We start from the raw sequence: 19,365 nt of genomic DNA on the forward strand, positions 1-19,365 counted from the left end.
AGACTGCTCACGTCATGCCTGCCAAGTCTGAACTTCTTCACGTCAGGCCTGCCGAGCCTGAGCCTCCTCACCTCAGGCCTGCCGAGCCTGAGCTTCTTCACATCATGCCTTCCCCGCCAGAAACTGTTCACATCAGGTCAGCCACGCCAGTGTCTCTGGACAAGATGGCCGACTCCACGCCTGTGTCTCCGGACAAGATGGCTGCCGCTATGCCTGTGTCTCCGGACAAGATGGCCGCCGCCACGTCGCCTGAGCCCTCGGACAAGATGGCCGCTGCCACGCCGCCTGAGTCTCTGGACAAAATGGCCGCTGCCACGCCGCCTGTTCGTGAGGCTGAGCCTGTTCCTAGTCACTCGGAAAAGTCGGAAAAGATGGCGCCAGCAGTGTGCACGGCGCAGCGTCTCCCGGTTTTATTTTGTTTATTGTGTGTTATTATTAGTTTAAGTTATCAAAATGTCACAGCTCTGTTTGTATACGATCGCCAAACTCTTTTTTCTATTCGTGATCAACATGCTGTCTGGACAACGAATGTTAGTTATGGGAATCAGTCCTCGGATGCACTCCCTTCTACACTCCCAGCTCTGCCGGCGTATGTGCAGCTTACCTCCAGTACAGCTTCGCGGAGGAAACGCCATAGAAGGCGGAGAAAGCGAGGTGGTGTGGTTGCAAGAGCGAGAGCATATCTACGGTCCACGCGGAAAAATGGACCGGGATTTCAACACGACTTCTTCTTACCAACTGTCTGTCCTTCTTTGGACCTCAAGAGGAGGTGGCTACTCCCGATACAACCTGAAGCGGTCATCGCTGTGGATCAGCTGCGTATGCCAGTGGAGGAATTTGTTCCCCGGCGTTCACAAACGGCCAAGCGCGGCGTGGATCTCATGAATCTCCGTTCATTGGCTCGAGCCAAACTACCACACACACAGGACACTGTTCTTAATTTGGCACTGATTAATGTTAGATCATTGTCTAACAAGACTTTTATGTTAAATTACTTTTTTCGATCCCGGGAGCTTGACTGTATGCTTCTTTCGGAGACGTGGGTCCAACCCGGTGAGTTATTCCCCTTCTCAGAGCTCCTTCCTCCGTCATGCTCTTTCTTTAGCTGTTCTAGAACAACGGGTAAAGGTGGAGGCCTAGCGACAATTTTTAAATCCAGCCTGAACTGTAAAAAAACTCCATGTAATCAATATAAGAGCTTTGAGCTCCAACTTTTTGAACTCAAACTTAAACTACATGGATCAGTGGCATGTGCACTCATTTATCGCCCTCCAAAAATTAACAAGGAATTTATTAACGACTTTTCGGCGTTTGTGGCTGGCATTGCTCTAACCTACAATCATTTCTTAATTGTTGGTGATTTTAATATTCATGTTTGTTGTGCTTCTAAGCCTTTGGTCAAGGATTTTTTAAACATTTTGGATTCTTTTAACCTCACTCAATCGGTGAATGGCCCGACTCACAACAAGGGCCATTCTCTCGATCTGGTACTGTCACACAATTTAAATGTGTCCATAAAGGATATTTCAGATGCAGGTATTTCTGATCATATGCCAGTTTTATTTACTGTCTCTTTGCCGTGCTCTCAAAGCAAGTCGTGCTTCCCTATGAGTCAGCGGCGCATAATTAATTCATCTACGGCTTCATTATTTGCTGCAGCATTTGACACCTTTCCAGTAGTGTCTCGAGATATTTCTTCATTCAAGGACATTGAGGAGTTGGTGGCTTTATTTGACTCTACGTGTACTGAAATTCTTGACTCAGTAGCACCGCTAAAGAGCAAGAAGGCTAATTTAAATAGAGAGCCATGAGAAAATGACATTACTCGTGCTCTCAGAAGGGAATGTAGATGTGCTGAGAGGAAATGGAGGAAAGACAAGCTCTGGAGATTTTAAGGAATTGCTTGTCCAAATACCAGTCTGCTGTTAAAGCGGCAAAGACCCAGTACATGTCGAACCTTGTGCTAAACAACTGTCATAAACCCCAAGTCCTTTTTAATGTACTAAATAGGATAATTAACCCTCCTGAACACATCGGCATTATTCCTAGCACCATTTTGTGTGACCGATTCTGTGATTTTTTTACTGATAAGGTGTCCAGTATTAGGGCATTAACATGTTGTACTGCACCAGATCCCAGTGTTACACCGTTATTCTTAGGCATATTTGAAAATTTTATCCCAATATCGCTTTCAGATTTGTTAAAGATGGTCCAACCAATCTGAAACCAGACGAGCGAGACACATAAGCTCGTAATGCCCTGACTGGGCAAAGGAGGCTCGCGTCTCTTTCCTCATCAGGGACCGGTAGGGCTGACAGGGAGATAACCTGCGCCCTAAACGGTGTGTTGAGGGATTTTGGAACATATGCTTAGGTTTGAGTATAACTTTTGAGTCATTAGGCCCAAACTCCATGCACGCCGCGCTCACAGAGAGCGCGTGTAGATCCCCTATGCGCTTCACTGAAGCGAGAGCCAGCAAAAACACCGTCTTGAAAGACAGGTGTTTCAAATCGATTGACTGTAAAGGCTCAAATGGCGCACCTTTCATGGCTTCCAGAACCGTAGAAAGGTCCCATACGGGGACTGAGGGAGGTCTGGGAGGATTCAGTCTCTTAGCCCCTCTAAGGAAGCGGATGACTAAATCGTTCCTTCCTATTGACTGACCAAGCGTTGTTTCTGAGAACGCTGCTATAGCCGCCACATAAACTTTGAGCGTGGAGGGGGCCCTGCCCTCATCCAACAGCTCTTGTAGGAAGGAAAGCACCTCCGTCACACCACAGTCTGTGGGTGACACACCACATTGGTTGAATGTCTACCGCGCGCTGTGGTGATAGTCGCGCTATCATGGACAGCGAGTCCAATTCTGTGCCCAGGAAAGATATCTTCTGACTGGGTAACAGAGAGCTCTTCGCCCAATTGACACTGAGACCCAAATCCTCGAGGTGATCGAGTAAAATGGTTGTGTGTTCTATGAGCACAGCCAATCTTCCAAATAGTTCAGCACTCGCATGCCTCTCATTCTGAGGGGTGCGAGCGCCGCATCCATGCACTTCGTAAATGTACGGGGTGCCAGGGACAAACCGAACGGCAGGACTGTGTACTGATATGCCTGGCCCTCGAAGGCGAATCTCAAATATCGCCTGTGACGTGACGCTATCTGTATTTGAAAATACGCGTCTTTCAGATCTATTGACACAAACCAATCTCCTTGGCGAATCTTCACAAGGATTTGTCTGGTCGTGAGCATCCTGAACTGTCGCTTCACAAGCACTTTGTTCAGTTGCCTTAGATCTAGTATGGGTCTGAGACCCCCGTCTTTTTTCGGTACCAGGAAGTATCTGCTGTATAGCCCTCCTTCGCTCTGAACTTGAGAGAGAGGCTCTATGGCCCCTTTGCTCAATAGTTTCGCCACTTCGGCTCGAAGTAAATGTGCTACTTCTGTTTTTACAGTGGTCTCGACGCGCGCCACATTGCGGCGAGGGCGTCGGCGAAACTGCAGCGAATAGCCTCTTTTTATAATGTTCAGCACCCACTTCGAAACCCCGGGCAGCTTTGCCCATGCGTCTGCATGGATAGCTAGGGGTTGAATACGAAGCGCGCTCCGCTCGTTCAGCGATGGAGAAGCTTCGGCGTGCTGCAACACAAGCATCGCGCTCGTGACATTTGAGGCATGGGGCGCGCTGATAACAGCGGGCAGATTGCCCGCGCTCGACTCCTCTGCGGTGGTCAACCGCGAGGGGGAGGGCTGGGCGGTTCCCGTGGGAACTGTCATGTCTATGTGTGGATGTGGGCGCGGGACAGCGGGCACATTTATCACACCGAAAGCATCGTTCGCTTGCGTGAAGCGAGTGCACGTTGGTTTCGTTTTTACAGAAACCGTGAGACATGCATAACGCGGTGTTAGTGGGCACTGGGTAGTGGGCACATTCACCATGTTTGAAGCGCAACCGATCTGAGTCGGTTTTATGTGCGGGAGCCCTGTGTGACAGGCTGTGCTTGTGTGTAGGGATGGGCACTGGGCAGTGGGCATTCTTACTACACATGAAACACCATCGGCCGTGGCCGGGACACCAGAAAATACACTCTTTTGGGGATTTATCTGGGTAGCCGTGAAATGGCATTTGTGTGTAGGCAAGCGGGTGACAGAACCGACTTGTTGGCTGCAGAAAACACTGGAACAGTCACATTTGCTGGAACTGGACGAGCGAATAGCTTTGGTGTGAGTCTGGCCGCAGCGGGACTTAAACACCGTCGTTTTCCTAGCTGTGCTAGGACGACTTCGGGGCCTCGGGCTTCACCGTAATCCTAGGTCGCGGGCCACGCACGGCGGGGCGGCGACCGGATGAGCGGGAGCGCGGTCTCGCGCTTCGGGCCTGGCGGCGCTGTGAAGTGGAGGCAGTGGACGGTGGCTGTGGCTGTGAGCTCTGAGCAGACGGTTTCGCACGGCCTGCTGCAGAGCTGGAGCGCTTCGGGAGGAAGTGCTTCATAGCCTGTGACGCTTTTTGTACCTCTGCGAATCTCTCCGCAAAATCCTTGACGGAGGATCCAAAGAGGCCTGTGGCGGAAAGCGGGGCGTCGAGGAACGCGGTGCGCTCAGACTCGGCCATTTCCGAGAGCGTCAGCCAAAGATGTCTCTCAGTCACGGTGAGAGAGGCCATATTCCGTCCAATGGCTTGCGCTGCAGACTTAGTAGCACGGAGAGCGAGGTCCGTGGCACTCCTTAAGTCCGGCACGCAGATCGCGTCAGGTCCTTCCTCATCCAGCTTACGGAGGAGATCGGCCTGGAAGATCTGAAGCGTTGCCATGGTGTGCAGCGCTGACGCAGCTTGCCCGGCGGCGGAGAAAGCACGGCGGAGCAGGCTTGACGTCGTGCGGCAAGCTTTAGAGGGTAGGGCCGGCTTAGCACGCCGTCCAGCGGAGGGCGGGCATAAGTGGGCCGCTATCGCCTCTTCGACCGGCGGCAGCGAAAGGTATCCTTTGTTCTTGGCATCGTCAACAGCGGAGAATGCCAAAGAAACAGCAGGACGCACTCTAGCCGAATAGTTCCAGGACTTGGCGACTTCTTCGTGTAACTCAGGAAGAAAAGGCGCCGGTCTGGACGCAGGCGAAGCGCGCTCCCCAGGCAGGAAAAGTCCATCCAGCCGGTTGTGAGCGGGCTGCTCAGGCGAAGACCACTCGAGGCCGAGGCTCGCCGCGGCCTGTGCGAGTACTCGCATGAGCTCCGTCTCGATGGACGCTCTCTTGCCTGACGACGTGCGGGCAGGGGGCGTGGGGTCCTCAGAGCCCGCCCAATCCTCACTGCCTGACGCCAGGATAGAGCAGGAATCATCCTCTCCCAGCAGGGCTTCCTCATCCACGATGTCAACGGAAGCGGCGGCAGACAGCGGCCGCTGTCCGTCAGGAAGCGAGGCTGACGAAGCCGGGGAAGCAAGCGGGCGAACCGGCGAGCTTTGGCGGCTGAGGGAGGGTTCCGGGGCCCGCTGGGCACGGCGCTTTTTACGGCGCGACGCCGCGGCGGGCGGGGGAGCAGTCTCAGTGAAGAAGGCTAGGCGAGTCCTCAGAGTCGCCATTGCCATCAGCTCGCAGTGAGGGCAGCCGCCGTCAGCGAGCGCGAGAAATGCATGTTCCTCACCCAGGCAGGAAACGCAAACCACGTGGCGGTCCCCGTCGCTGAGTGTGGCTCTGCACGAGCCGCAGGAAGGCATCTTTAAAAAGACGCTAGCTCTTTTAGAATGTGTGTCGCGGCGGCGGGAAGGCAGGAAGGTGGCGCGGCCAGCGACTTCAGTGACTCGTCCCGCTGAAGGTGCTCTCTCTCAGACGGCGCGGCTTCTTCTCCAGCTCCAGCGATGCGTGTGCTTCGCTTGAAGGATGAAAAATCAGATAATAGCTGCCTGCGAGCGGTATTTATAGGCCTAGACCACGCCCATTTCGGCGGGACGTGACGCAGCTGGCGCGAAGTGCCCTGATTGGGTCTGGCGTCACGCCAGGCCTCGCTCGATAGGCTGCTGCAGTTGCCGCAGAGCAGCCAATAGGCGCGCGAGCTGCCTCGCCTATGTCTGCATGCTGCCGCAAGGGTTTTGCATTATTACAAAATTAAGGATAATTTTTGGCTTCAATATCTCGTGGAAAAAGGATTTTCCCCTAGCGTAAGATATCTTACGCAGTACGAGAGACCTCTCGTAAGAGAACCAGAGGAGACAGAAAATTTTCTGTTGCAGGACCTAAGCTATGGAATGCTCTTCCCCTTAATATTAAGGAAGCTAGCTCTATTGAGTCATTTAAATCGCTTTTAAAGACTCATCTTTTTGATAAATCTTTTAATACAATATGAGCTGTAACGTTGTGATGTTTGATTGTAAAAATGTCTACAAGTGTTTTAACTATTATTATTTTTATTGGGACATTTTGCCTATGTAATTTCTCTTTTTGATTAATTAATATGTTTTATGTTTGGTATGAATTTCTGTACAGCACTTTGTGGCAGTAATGACTGCTTGGAAATGTGCTTTATAAATAAATTTGTTTTACCCCCTGAGGTCGGCTATCACGCCGGCGCGATAGGCTCGCTTTTTTTATTATCAGTGCAAGAGAGACTCAAAATACTCTGTTGACTTTGATCTTACAAACAAGTTTCATACATCAATCGATCCTGTTAAGTGTGCATTTTTTTTGTGTATACTCATAATAAAAACAAAGTGTTGTGCTTTTTGCCAAATAAAGAAAAATAAACATTATGTGAGTTCTGCCTACTCTCTGTCAGTGTAGTCCATTCTGAAACGCGTCCGAAAATGAACTGTAACTCAGCGAATACTCAGTCAAACAGTCACACAGACACACAGGCATGAAGCTTAAATTCTCTTCTTTTAAATGAAGTAATTTTTATACAAAAAACAAATATTCTCAGTTTATGTAATATGTATGAAAAGAGAGAGATGTCAGTCGTTCTCATCTCATTAAGTTTTAATGTGACCCCGCCCACGGAGAGCGCGCGCTATTCAAACGCAAATTATCTGAGGCGATACAAACCTGTGAAATGCCCACATCAGCTGGATAACACACACCGCGAGTTCACTTTCAGACTCGTGTACTTTACGACGCTGTGAGGAATAATACTATCTTAATAATAATCCTGGAAAATTTACCTCAGAAGTGCTGGAAGTTTCATTTCGAGGAGCGACGGATCCAGCTGAGGAATAGGTCAGTACAATATTTGCTTTGTTCTAATCGCAAGTGTCTGTACACGCAAAAATACTGTTTAAATATGAATCGCGTTTCTGTGTGTGAATGAATGAACGCACAGATGCGCGCTGTTGTGTAGCTACAGCTGGCAAAAATACTTTTTAAATATGAATCGCATTTTTGTGTGTGAATGAATGAACAGCTTTTACCAAACTCTATTGCTATACAGAGATGTACATATGATAACTTTAGTTTTTACAAAGAAAGATTACACTGGAAATATTGTTAACATTTTAATTGTTGTTGTAATTGTATAACCTTTTAAATAAAATAGCAAATATATATATATATATATATATATATATACAAGGATAGATGTAAACAAAATCTTAAAAGGTCAATATAAGCCTTCTCTTTAAATAATTTTTATTGTGCTTTATTAGTGACACATTTGGGTAGATAATATATTCCAAAACTTTCTGAAAATACAGTGAGAACAATTAACTGCACTATTACTAGAAATGTTTACCTTGGATATTATACAATTTGCAAGCACAATTTGTAAAAAAAACAACAACTCTGTTTCCAACTGTGAACCAATTTGTATATATATATATATATATATATATATATATATATATATATATATATATATATATTTATATATATATTGTCCTTGCATTCTTTCTTGTGGCTCAGTGACACACCTGATGAAAGGCTAATTATGGGTGTGAACTTCTCAGGTGTGAACCACTCAATATTCATGATGGTGTTGGATCGTTTACGCCCACGGCGTAAACGCCCAAAGGCAACGCATATTGCCTTTCCAAAAAAAAAGTGTCTTACAAAATTTAAATCAATGTATTGTTTTATGTGAATGATTAGGCAGGATGATTTTCACATCATTTTGAAGAAAAAACTCTAGGCGACAAAATGCATTATTCAGAAGTCTTATGGACACATATTTAGTATGTGTTTTGTGGGCTTATTTCAGAAACTTTCATTTTTAGTTTTTTCAATAACCATGCATAAACATTATTCTCTCAAAAATACAAACATGTACATACATGTTGCTCACATATTATGGTAGCCCTGTTTGTGCTAAATAGAGTGTAATTACACCTTTGCCATTAATATGTTTATAAACAACTGAAAAAAGCACAAATGTCAGGGCATGTCAGAACATCTCAAGGACCCCAAAAACACCTTAGACCCCAGAGGGTTAAATAAAGTGTACTGCACGTGGATCCTGCTTCCTCCTATGTTTCAGCCGTAACGTTACAATGAGACTGCGAAGAACGCTATTCTCAGTGCTTATGAGTTAGTGCCCAAAGCTTATCGACAGCGAATTCGAAACCAGAAGAAAACAGCACAGCAAACGTTCATAGAATTTGCCCGTGAGAAGGGAATTCTTTACGATAAGTGGTTGACCACGAGTAAGGCGCAATATTTAAATTCTCTAAGGGATGCAGGCAGAAATGTGAATTACATGGCGAGTGAAGGAGAGACAGAACCGGGTGGCTCCGAGCAGGAGAAGGACCAGCCAAGACAAACCGAGGAGGGGCTAATCCTTAACGAGGGGCTACCTCTGTAGCATGGACATGGTTTGGTTAACTTTCTATATGTTTGGTTGACTATTTTATTTTGATAATGAACATGTTGCGATGTCAAGTTAGTAATGCTAGAATGCGTGCGCGTGTGAGGCGTCGGTGCGTTCACAGGAATTTTTGTCCTTCTGAGGAACCTGTTACTCCGTAATTTATGGCCATACAGATAGAAGCAAAAAATTATTAAAGCTTTTGTAAAATACAGAAACAAGCACAATGCCGTTTTCTGCCGTCTCGGTTTCCTTTCCGTGAACCCCGCGCATAAACCAAGGTCAGCAAAATGTTTCCTTTCGTTTTGTTCATCTGTAATTATTTAAGTGAATAGCTTACATTTTGCGTATAGGCCTATATATTAGTTTTATATATTTAGTTGTATTCTGTTTCCTCTGTTCACAGAGGCGCTTTAAGTGTGTGGTGTGACGTTGTGTACGCTTTCCTGCAATTTTCGCTGGTTTCAAAAAAAAAAAGTTGCATATTACCTGCTATTCATTTTCACTGAAATGTAGGCCTAATTGTTTGACATTTGGTGACATATACAGTATATCCTCGGGAAAACTAACGCCAGCGCATTTCCATTGCGACTTACCTATGATGACTTGACAGCTGAGCATGGGCATTTCAATCACGTTGATATTGGCTATCCGTCAATATCACATTTGCACAGTCTGTACTATTTGAATTTGTGATTGGTTGACTGCCATATTAAAATATTTAACAGAATGATAAAATAATGTTAATAACTGGTTAATGGACATTTCAAATAAGTGTGTCTGTTCAGAATGATTCAATTTGATTTTGTTTCCGTTTTGTTCGTTTGTTTTCGTTCATTGATTCAGAGCCCTGATTGCTGCTACATTTTAAACTTGAAAGTACAATGTTTACATTTGCCATTTTATATATCATTTATATATTTTATGTTGGGCCTGTCATTATTTGATTTTGAAAACTGTTTTATATTTCATTCATATTTTATATTTCTACATTCTTAATCAAACATTTGCCCAGAAGTTCTAAATAAAGGGAGAAAAATAATAAAATATGAATGTGTACATTTTTGAGTATATACTTTATATATACTCAAAATATATGTATATATATATATATATATATATATATATATATATATATATATATATATATATTCTTTTATATATACTAAAAGAAAGTATTTTCCATGTGGTATATATATATATATATATATATATATATATATATATATATATATACAGTGAGGAGAACAAGTATTTGATACACTGCCGATTTTGCAGGTTTTCCCACTTACAAAGCATGTAGAAGTCTGTCATTTTTATCAAAGGTACACTTCAACTGTGAGTGACGGAATCTAAAACAAAAATCCAGAAAATCACATTGTATGATTTTTAAGTAATTAATTTGCATTTTATTGCATGACATAAGTATTTGATACATCAGAAAAGCAGAAATTAATATTTGGTACAGAAATCTTTGTTTGCAATTACAGAGATCATACGTTTCCTGTAGTTCTTGACCAGGTTTACACACACTGCAGCAGGGATTTTGGCCCACTCCTCCATACAGACCTTCTCCAGATCCTGCAAGTTTCGGGGCTGTCGCCGGGCAATACGGACTTTCAGCTCACTCCAAAGATTTTCTATTGGGTTCAGGTCTGGAGACTGGCTAGGCCACTCCAGGACCTTGAGATGCTTCTTACGGATCCACTCCTTAGTTGCCCTGGCTTTGTGGTTCGGGTCGTTGTCATGCTGGAAGACCCAGCCACAACCCATCTTCAATGCTCTTACTGAGGGAAGGTACAAGATCTCACGATACATGGCCCCATCCATCCATCCCTCAATACGGTGCAGTCGTCCTGTCCCCTTTGAAGAAAAGCATCCCCAAAGAATGATGTTTCCACCTCCATGCTTCACGGTTGGGATGGTGTTCTTGGGGTTGTACTCATCCTTCTTCTTCTCCAAACACGGCGAGTGGAGTTTAGACCAAAAAGCTCTATTTTTGTCTCATCAGACCACATGACCTTCTCCCATTCCTCCTCTGGATCATCCAGATGGTCATTGGAAAACTTCAGATGGGCCTGGACATGCGCTGGCTTGAGCAGGGGGACCTTGCGTGCGCTGCAGGATTTTAATCCATGACGGCGTAGTGTGTTACTAATGGTTTTCTTTGAGACTGTGGTCCCAGCTCTCTTCAGGTCATTGACCAGGTCCTGCCGTGTAGTTCTGGGCTGATCCCTCACCTTCCTCATGATCACTGATGCCCCACGAGGTGAGATCTTGCATGGTGCCCCAGACCGAGGGAGATTGACCGTCATCTTGAACTTCTTCCATTTTCTAATAATTGCACCAACAGTTGTTGCCTTCTCACCAAGCTGCTTGCCTATTGTCCTGTAGCCCATCACAGCCTTGTGCAGGTCTACAATTTTATCCCTGATGTCCTTACACAGCTCTCTGGTCTTGGCCATTGTGGAGAGGTTAGAGTCTGTTTGATTGAGTGTGTGGACAGGTGTCTTTTATACAGGTAACAAGTTCAAACAGGTGCAGTTAATACAGGTAATGAGTGGAGAACAGGAGGGCTTCTTAAAGAAAAACTAACAGGTCTGTGAGAGCCGGAATTCTTACTGCTTGGTAGGTGATCAAATACTTATGTCATGCAATAAAATGCAAATTAATTATTTAAAAATCATACAATGTGATTTTCTGGATTTTTGTTCTAGATTCCGTCTCTCATAGTTGAAGTGTACCTATGATAAAACTTACAGACCTCTAAATGCTTTTTAAGTAGGAAAACCTGCAAAATCGGCAGTGTATCAAATACTTGTTCTCCCCACTGTATATATATATAACTATTATAACTATATAACTATATAACTATTAATTGATTGAATTTACAGAAAAGGTACTATATCATGATACATATCGTTATCGGGATCGGAGATGACTTATATCGTGATATGAGATTTTGGTCATATCGCCCAGCCCTAATTCAGGGTATTGGAATGGACATTATAAAGGTGCCACTACACCGCGTTCATTTACAGTGTGAGTTGATATCAGGATTTGTTATGGTTGGGGTACGTTCCTCCCTTCCTGTGAAGGGGGTTACGTTTATTCTTGGCAATGATTTGGCTGGAGGAAAAGTGTCACCCATTGTAGAAGTGGTTGATGAGCCTGATTGTTTTGTTAATGCTAATGACATTGCTGATAAGTTTCCGGATGTGTTTCCCGCAAATGTTGTGACGCACGCGCAAAAGCAACGAGGAACGACATTACGTTGAATGATTCATTCATGTTGCCACTCTTTGCTGAAGAGAGCTCTTCGCCCGAGTTACAGTGTTCTAGGGTTGTGAAACCCGATCAAAGGGTTGATAAAGTTGTGACTGATTTAGAAGTGTTGACTGTACCTATCACACGTGAACGGATGATAGCATCACAGTGAGATTATCCTTCTTTGGCTAAGTGTTTCTCTGCTGCTGAGCCTCCAAAATCTGTAAAAGACAGATTTTCGACATAAAATCAGTCACTCGTGAGATTGAACCTGGAGATGAAGTATTGGTACTTTGGCCAATTCCTGGTTCTGCTCTGTCCGCTCGATTTGTTGGTCCATATGTTGTATCTAAAAAGTTGAGTGAGACAGATTATGTCGTGCATACTCTGGATCGTAAACGGAAATTTCGGACATTTCATCGAAACATGTTAAAGTTGTATTGTTCCAGAAAATCACTTGAAAGAACTGTGGAGGAAATGGATAGTCCGAATGCTGGCTCTGTTGCTACATCTGATGCAGTTGTTTCGCGCTGCAGAAATATCCACTTTCTTAACTCCTGATAATTTTCTACAATATAAGGTAATGGCATTCGGATTGTGAAACGCTCTGGCAACATTTCAGCGTCTTGTCAATCTTGTATTATCAGGAATACAAAATTGTAATACTTACCTTGACGACCTGGTGATATATTCCTCTGACTGGCATGAGCATTTGTCCCTCCTAAGAGCAGTATTCAAATGCTTAGCAAGTGCATCCTTAACCATAAATCTGGCAAAGTGTGAGTTTGGGAAAGCCACAATTACATACCTGGATATGGTAGTCGGTCAAGGTCTAGTCCGGCCTGTGTGTGCAAAAGTTTCCGCTATTGTTGATTTTCCTGCGCCCACCACACGATGAGAATTACGCCATTTCCTAGGCATGGATGGGTATTATAGGAATTTTTGCCGAAATATCTCAACTGTTGTACATTCCCTTACCAGTCTGTTAAGTCCTAGTCAGGGCTGTAAAAGACACTTTGTCAGGTGTTCTTATATACCTATGTGTCTTGCCACTATTGGTCAAACAGGTTTGATCCGTCATTACTACAATTAGCCTGAATAATTTGGGTAAATGTGTAAGCTAGATTTATAGATTTTTTTTCACATCTTCATGGACACCACAATGATTTCCCTCGTGTGGTAATATTTTTCTTTGTAATTATGTATGGTTTGCAAAAATGGGAACTGCTGCGTCTGTGTAGATGAGAGAAGCAAAGTGTATGCGCGTTGTGCACACGCTACATTATGGCCAAGCATGCGCCTTTAAAATAGCATCTGAATAAAACGAATTTCCTGGTCTGTGGCGGAATTGTTTTCTGAAACTGCAAAATAGCACCAGGGAATGTTTGCGCAAGAACACGCCTCCTCTTTTCACTGAACCGCCCCCGGGAGCAGAAGTTTATTCCCTAATTTACAGACGTGCGTCTGTGGAGGGAAAAGTCCGCTGTGCATTGGGTGCAAAATAGGAATGATACATGCGTCGGTGTACAAAGTCAGTTGCACTGAGTGCATTTTTTTTTTTATATGTAGGCCTACCAATTAATGTCTGATGTTTATGATTTAAGTTTAAATCTTTAAGGGGGGAAGTGTTACATACGCTGTACACATTAAAAGTGTAGCAACTTGCAATAGGGGTATATGTAGGTAGTTTTTTTGTTGGATGTGTGTGTGTTTCAGATGTTCATTGGATCGATCTACAGCCTGTCAGTCTTCCTGAAGGATGATGACGTCCCGGTTCACCCAACCAATCACATTACGCTGCCTTCCTCAAATACCCGTATCTCTTCCACCCACTAGCGGCGCCAGGATTTTGATTGTAGGTGGGCCTCCAGAAAACTGGATGGGCCAGTTAAAGGTACAATATGCAAGAATTTTGCATTAAAATATCCCATAATCTCAAGGCCAGTGTTATATAATTTGTTAAGTTGATTACTTACAATATCCCAAATGTTTCCAACTATTTTTAAATCGTGAGAAAATTGCGATTTTAACCAAGGAAACGGGGCGTTAGAGCAGGGGGGAGCTGGGAGTCGCCAGTCAATTGCGTCATATCCGCGTTACCCTCGGTTTCCGCTCGTACTGCGTGGAGTCCTGGACAAATGCGGAAGTTGTAGTTGTAGCGTCCATGGTAGCGTCTATCAAGCAACACACGTAGCTTGTTTCTTGCAGTCGTTATGGAACATAATTATTCTTTACCGATTGCAGCTGGTTCTGTCGACAAAGTAACGTTATGCTTAATTTTATATTTCCTAATGTAGCATTCGGTATGTAAGGGAAGTATTATTGCTTTAGATTTCTGTTAAGTTTATTGACATTGTTTATCACGTCTGGTGTTTATGGCCATGTAAATAAATATAGCATGTGTTATACATAAATATTAATCAGTATTTTGGCAAATGATGTGGGTATGTTCGAATGTACTTTTACAACAATTGTTTAGAACACGTAAAACTGCCCCGCGTTATCACAACAATGAATTCGTCAATTCGACATACAGTAACATCTATGATAACCAATGTAGTATTAAACCTTACTTTTCTTGCGGTTAATTCATTTTAATGAAATAAAAGTGTGATGAGGTTCAAGAGTCAGGAAGGAAGAAGACAGGGGTCGGCGTGACTGGGACTCGTACTTTATTAAAATAAAGCAAAACAAACAAAAGTCGTGCACAACGCGCATTCACCGTGGCAACCGCGACGGCACAAAACAGTTCAAAAATGAGAGCTCGGATCCACCGGTTTTCTTTCTCTGCGTCCAATTTTCTCTTCAGTCTCTCTCTCGTTCCAGCGCGCGGCTTATAAGCGGTCTCTCCACGCGGATCACTGCAATAAAACACAGGTGTTCGTCATTTGCACTTGACCTACTTGCTCGTCTCTTCTCTCTCCCATTACAGACCGCGCTGAACCCCCCCCCCCAAAAAGCATGTCATTATAAAAAAAGAACTTAGCCTCATCCATGAACATGATTTTAGATTCCCGTCTGACTGATTTACATCCACGGTGGAGTTTAAAACGACAGTTCCCATCATTCCACGCTCCTTCACATCGTCATCAAGCTACGCCGTTGTTGTTGTTTGGAATGTAGCGCCCTCCAGAGGCCAAAAATTCTTGCATATTGTAGCTTTAAAATAAGGCAAAAAAAAAAAAAAAAAAAAAAAAACGGGTTCCCCTTCATCTCCGTTTCAGCGCTTTTCTGGGCACTGAGGACAGCGACTCAGTAGCCTAACAGTTACCTGAATTTAATGGGTAATTAGCATAGGTAAAAAAAAGAAAAGAAAACTTAAACAGGAATTTTTGTTGCTTTTTTAATACAATTACAATTTCATTTAATTTATTGTTTAGTAAAATTATAGGCCTATTATTTTTAGTTTATTAACAGCAACAACAGCTGTAAAGATGAAGTTGACGATCGCCATATCTCCGTAGTGAACGCGCCTATAGAGAGAAATGCACATCATGGATTACATCTCTGATTATGTAGCCTATTTCTTTTCGTTTTAAATTGTTAAAAAGACATTTCAAGCTTTCTTAAGATATATTTCATGTCTGTGAGGCCTACGCTGAGTTTCGTTAAGTTAGGAGGAGAATGAGATGCGCTCCAGTTCACAAGCGGACGCCTCCATGATGGCCTATATCGTCTGCTATATTTGCTTCTTGGTTCCAGGCAATTGGTTGATTTTTCCCACATGGAAAGAATCTATATGAGGATATATGCGCATATATGAAACCTATATGCAGTTTATATGCACATATATGCTGCATATATACAGCATATATGCACATATATGATAATATATATGCTGCATATATGCGTATATATGCCACATATAGGCATAATTGAGGTACATATATGTGCATATACAGGCCATATAGGTCTCCTGTATTGCTTCTTTATATATACATATAAGCCCTATATGTACATACAAGATATGTCTCCTATAGCTCATGGCAGGATGGTCATTTTGTAGCTCATATCTCACTTTGGAAACTGTCATACATGATGCCTAGCTCAGATAGGCACATCTATCAATTCGAAGCTCACGGAGCTGAGATCAAAAAGATCAAAATAAAAAATAAAATAAAAATTCTGTTCAGTTTTTTGTCTTATTTTTGTTCTTGTACTATTTGATTGTTCTTAAGTAAATAAATAATGTAAATTTCTACATTTTGGGGTTTTATTTATGTTGCCTACACTGTAAAAAAAAGTGTACTTTTACAGGTAATGGTCTGTATTTTTTTACAGAATTTTACCGTTTTGTCATTATAGTGAATGCCTGTTATTTTACAGATATTTGCTGTAATTTAAAGGTCCACTATTAAATTTACAGGTAATTGCTTGTATTTTGGTTTTACATCAATTTACGTTTTTTAAGGAACTTGTCTGTATTTTTACAAAGTAATATTTTACAGATTTTTTTCTGTGAAATTAGAAAACAAAGAAAAGAAGGTATAACTGCAGAAATCTGCATCTATTCAATATGTTGTCCTTACAGATTATTAAGCATGTGGGGGTTAAAGTGAGGTTTTTTTTAAGGTTAAATAATAGTATTTGTACATACAGCCTAGGCTACAGTAGACCTGTATTGAATTGTTTTTAGGCTATAGTCTTTTAATCTTGTCTTGCAAATAGATGCTCATTTTGATCATTATTTCATTGTCTTATTCTCCCATAATTTCATGTATATTTTATTAATATTTTTCTGAATCTCCGTTGCTGCACATTCAGGGCTTTGTGTGTGTGTGTGTGTGTGTGTGTGTGTGTGCGCGCGCGCGCGCACGCGATGACGCAGATTCAAATTCGCCGCCATTACGTTTCCGCTGTTTAGTCCCGCCCACAACGGTCAGCTGATCAGTCGACTTTGGATCTGTATCAAGTGCAAGTGGGAGATTTGAATTCAGTCTACTCTCCTGAAGTGGATTGTGAGATTAACAGGGGTTCAATATGACACCTCATAATTCAAAGCAATCGTGTTCGTCGAGAGCAGCCGTGAGCAGGAGCCCTAGCTGTTGTCAGTTTGGATTCTTCGGAAATAGCACCCTTTTCAGTGAGCCTGGTTCGTCACAGCGGACATCATGCCAACCGATCACCGGCTGAGGTAAGAGTCTGCATGTGAACGATATTTTATATTACATTTGTGTTAAGTTTACGTTACAGTTTTCAAGCTAACATTAGCATTTTAAATGATGTTCAGTTAACTGGCGAGAGCTGGAGGCAAAACACTGAAAATGTAGCATGCATCTTTACATTTTCCATCTGTTTTAAGAAAGATCAGTTGAACCCACACCTCAAAACATACCTAAAACAAGCTTTCGTAGACTTGTTATACATAAAGTCCGTTTAATTGTGTATAAAATCTTTTTTAATACGCGATAGTATCTGTCAGTAAATCAATCTCTTAAATGGCGGGACATTTTTAAACACTGTCTGGAAGCTGAAAACTCTTCTCTTAAAAAATAGTAACCACGTTTTTGGCGGATTTTTATTACCATTTTTAATAACCACAGTTATACTACAAATAGGCCTAACGTTACCAAGGTTTTTTTTTTTTTGGTTAAACCATAGTTAATTTTCATAAGGGTTAATGTGGTTATCAAGACCGTTAAGAAAACGAATTCAGCAAATACTGTACTTGTTGTTGATACAGGAAAACACATGAGGCTAGAATATGAACACCACATGATAAATTCCATATTCTGGCTGCATGCTTGCCAACACGTCAGTTGAGGTTTTGCATTGTCCCAGTGGAACATATTCTGACATATGCAAATGTAATACTGAGTTGTAAAAAAAAAAAATATATATATATATATTTGTGATTTCAGGTCAAGTGGAAAGCAGAATGATCATGGCAAACAAGGTATGGGAAGAAGTAATTTAAAATATTGTAATGGCCGAGTCTTCTGATTCCATATGATTGCACTAAAAGTGGCAGAAAATTTAATTTGTTTTATACTATATTTTCCCATGTGAATATTCATTTGATCCTTGTGAGGCCACTGGAGCTGCACAAGGTTTGGTTTTGCTTCAGTAAGACCACGATTGTGTTAGATTCCACCCATCTATTATTATTATTTTTTTGTATTGTAACTAGGCTCTGTCATTTAGAAACATGGGTTTTCCTATCACTTATAATGACATATATCTCTACCTTTCATTCCAGCCAGAGGATCTGACGGTTGCTGCTCGCATCTCAGCCTACCTGATGGAACATTCTTGCTGGATGAATGACCTTCACCTTCAATTCAACCTTGCCAAGACAAAACTGCTTATGGTTTCACTTTCAGCCAAACCATGCGATCCTGCTGATTTGCCTTATACAACACCAGAAAGATCCGGCCCTTCCTATCGGAGCCACACAACTCCTTGTCTAAGCTCTTGTTCTATCCAGACTGGACTATTGTAATGCTCTCCTGGCAGGCCTTCCAGCATCAGTCAAACCTCTGCAACTGATCCAGATGCTGCAGCAAGACCTAAACTCACTGCTTCAGATCTATGTGTCTCCAGAAGCTTGTGTTCTGCAAGTGAACGGCGCCTTGTGGTGCCATCATCCCAAAGAGACACAAAACCACTTTCACTGACCTTTACCTGGACTGTTCCCTGCTGGTGGGATGACCTGCCCAACTTAACACATTTTCAAGAAACTGCTAAAGATCCATCTTTTCATAAACACTTGACCCAATAATACTAAATCTTTGTTTTAATAATAAATAAATAAACTTGTATACTGTGCTACACTAACTGGGACTTGTCACTGCACTTGTTGCTTCTATTGTTCTCTTAATTTTTAAGTCACTTTGGATAAAATGTAATTGTAAATGTGTAAAATAAGTTATATTAGAGTATAAAGGCATACAGCAATTGCCTTTTAATGTAGATATTTTTACATGTTCTAAATTATATACTAAGATTGTATTTCCTATCATTCACATATCTTGATGTTCAGTGTTTGTTTAATGAGTAATACTGTAAATGTGCAGGTATTTTGTACTTATACGTTTAATTAATTTAACAGAAATTGACTGTACATTTGCTATTATTAAGTACTTAATTAGAGATTGGTCAAAGTTGTGAAATTGGAAATGCCTTAACTGTAAATATACAAACTTTGAATTTGAATTTATGTATTTAATGCATTTTTATACATAACTTCATAGTTATTATACACAGGAAAAACTATATATTAAAAGATAATTACTGTAGATAGACAGCATTATTATAAAATAACTTTATAAAACCCTAAATTTACAGTTTAACTTGAAAGTTAAATGTTTTTTTTTAAATGT

The 19,365-nt window shown here is 42.3% G+C and overlaps 2 long non-coding RNA genes across 2 annotated transcripts in view; one reads left to right on the forward strand and one right to left on the reverse strand.

Moving 5' to 3' along the window:
- The window catches only part of LOC309487064, a 419,730-nt gene that overhangs the window by 164,911 nt on the left and 235,454 nt on the right, over positions 1–19,365 (reverse strand). The gene's annotated exons all lie outside the window — the stretch shown is intronic.
- LOC309486409 lies at positions 16,886–19,307 on the forward strand. The gene is made up of 3 exons (XR_014201531.1): positions 16,886–17,177; positions 17,905–17,939; positions 18,243–19,307. It is a non-coding gene; the product is annotated as an uncharacterized lncRNA (long non-coding RNA).

The sequence above is a fragment of the Leuciscus leuciscus genome, assembly GCF_965113295.1.
Source record: "Leuciscus leuciscus genome assembly, chromosome: 22".
Classification (NCBI taxonomy): Eukaryota; Metazoa; Chordata; class Actinopteri; order Cypriniformes; family Leuciscidae; genus Leuciscus; species Leuciscus leuciscus.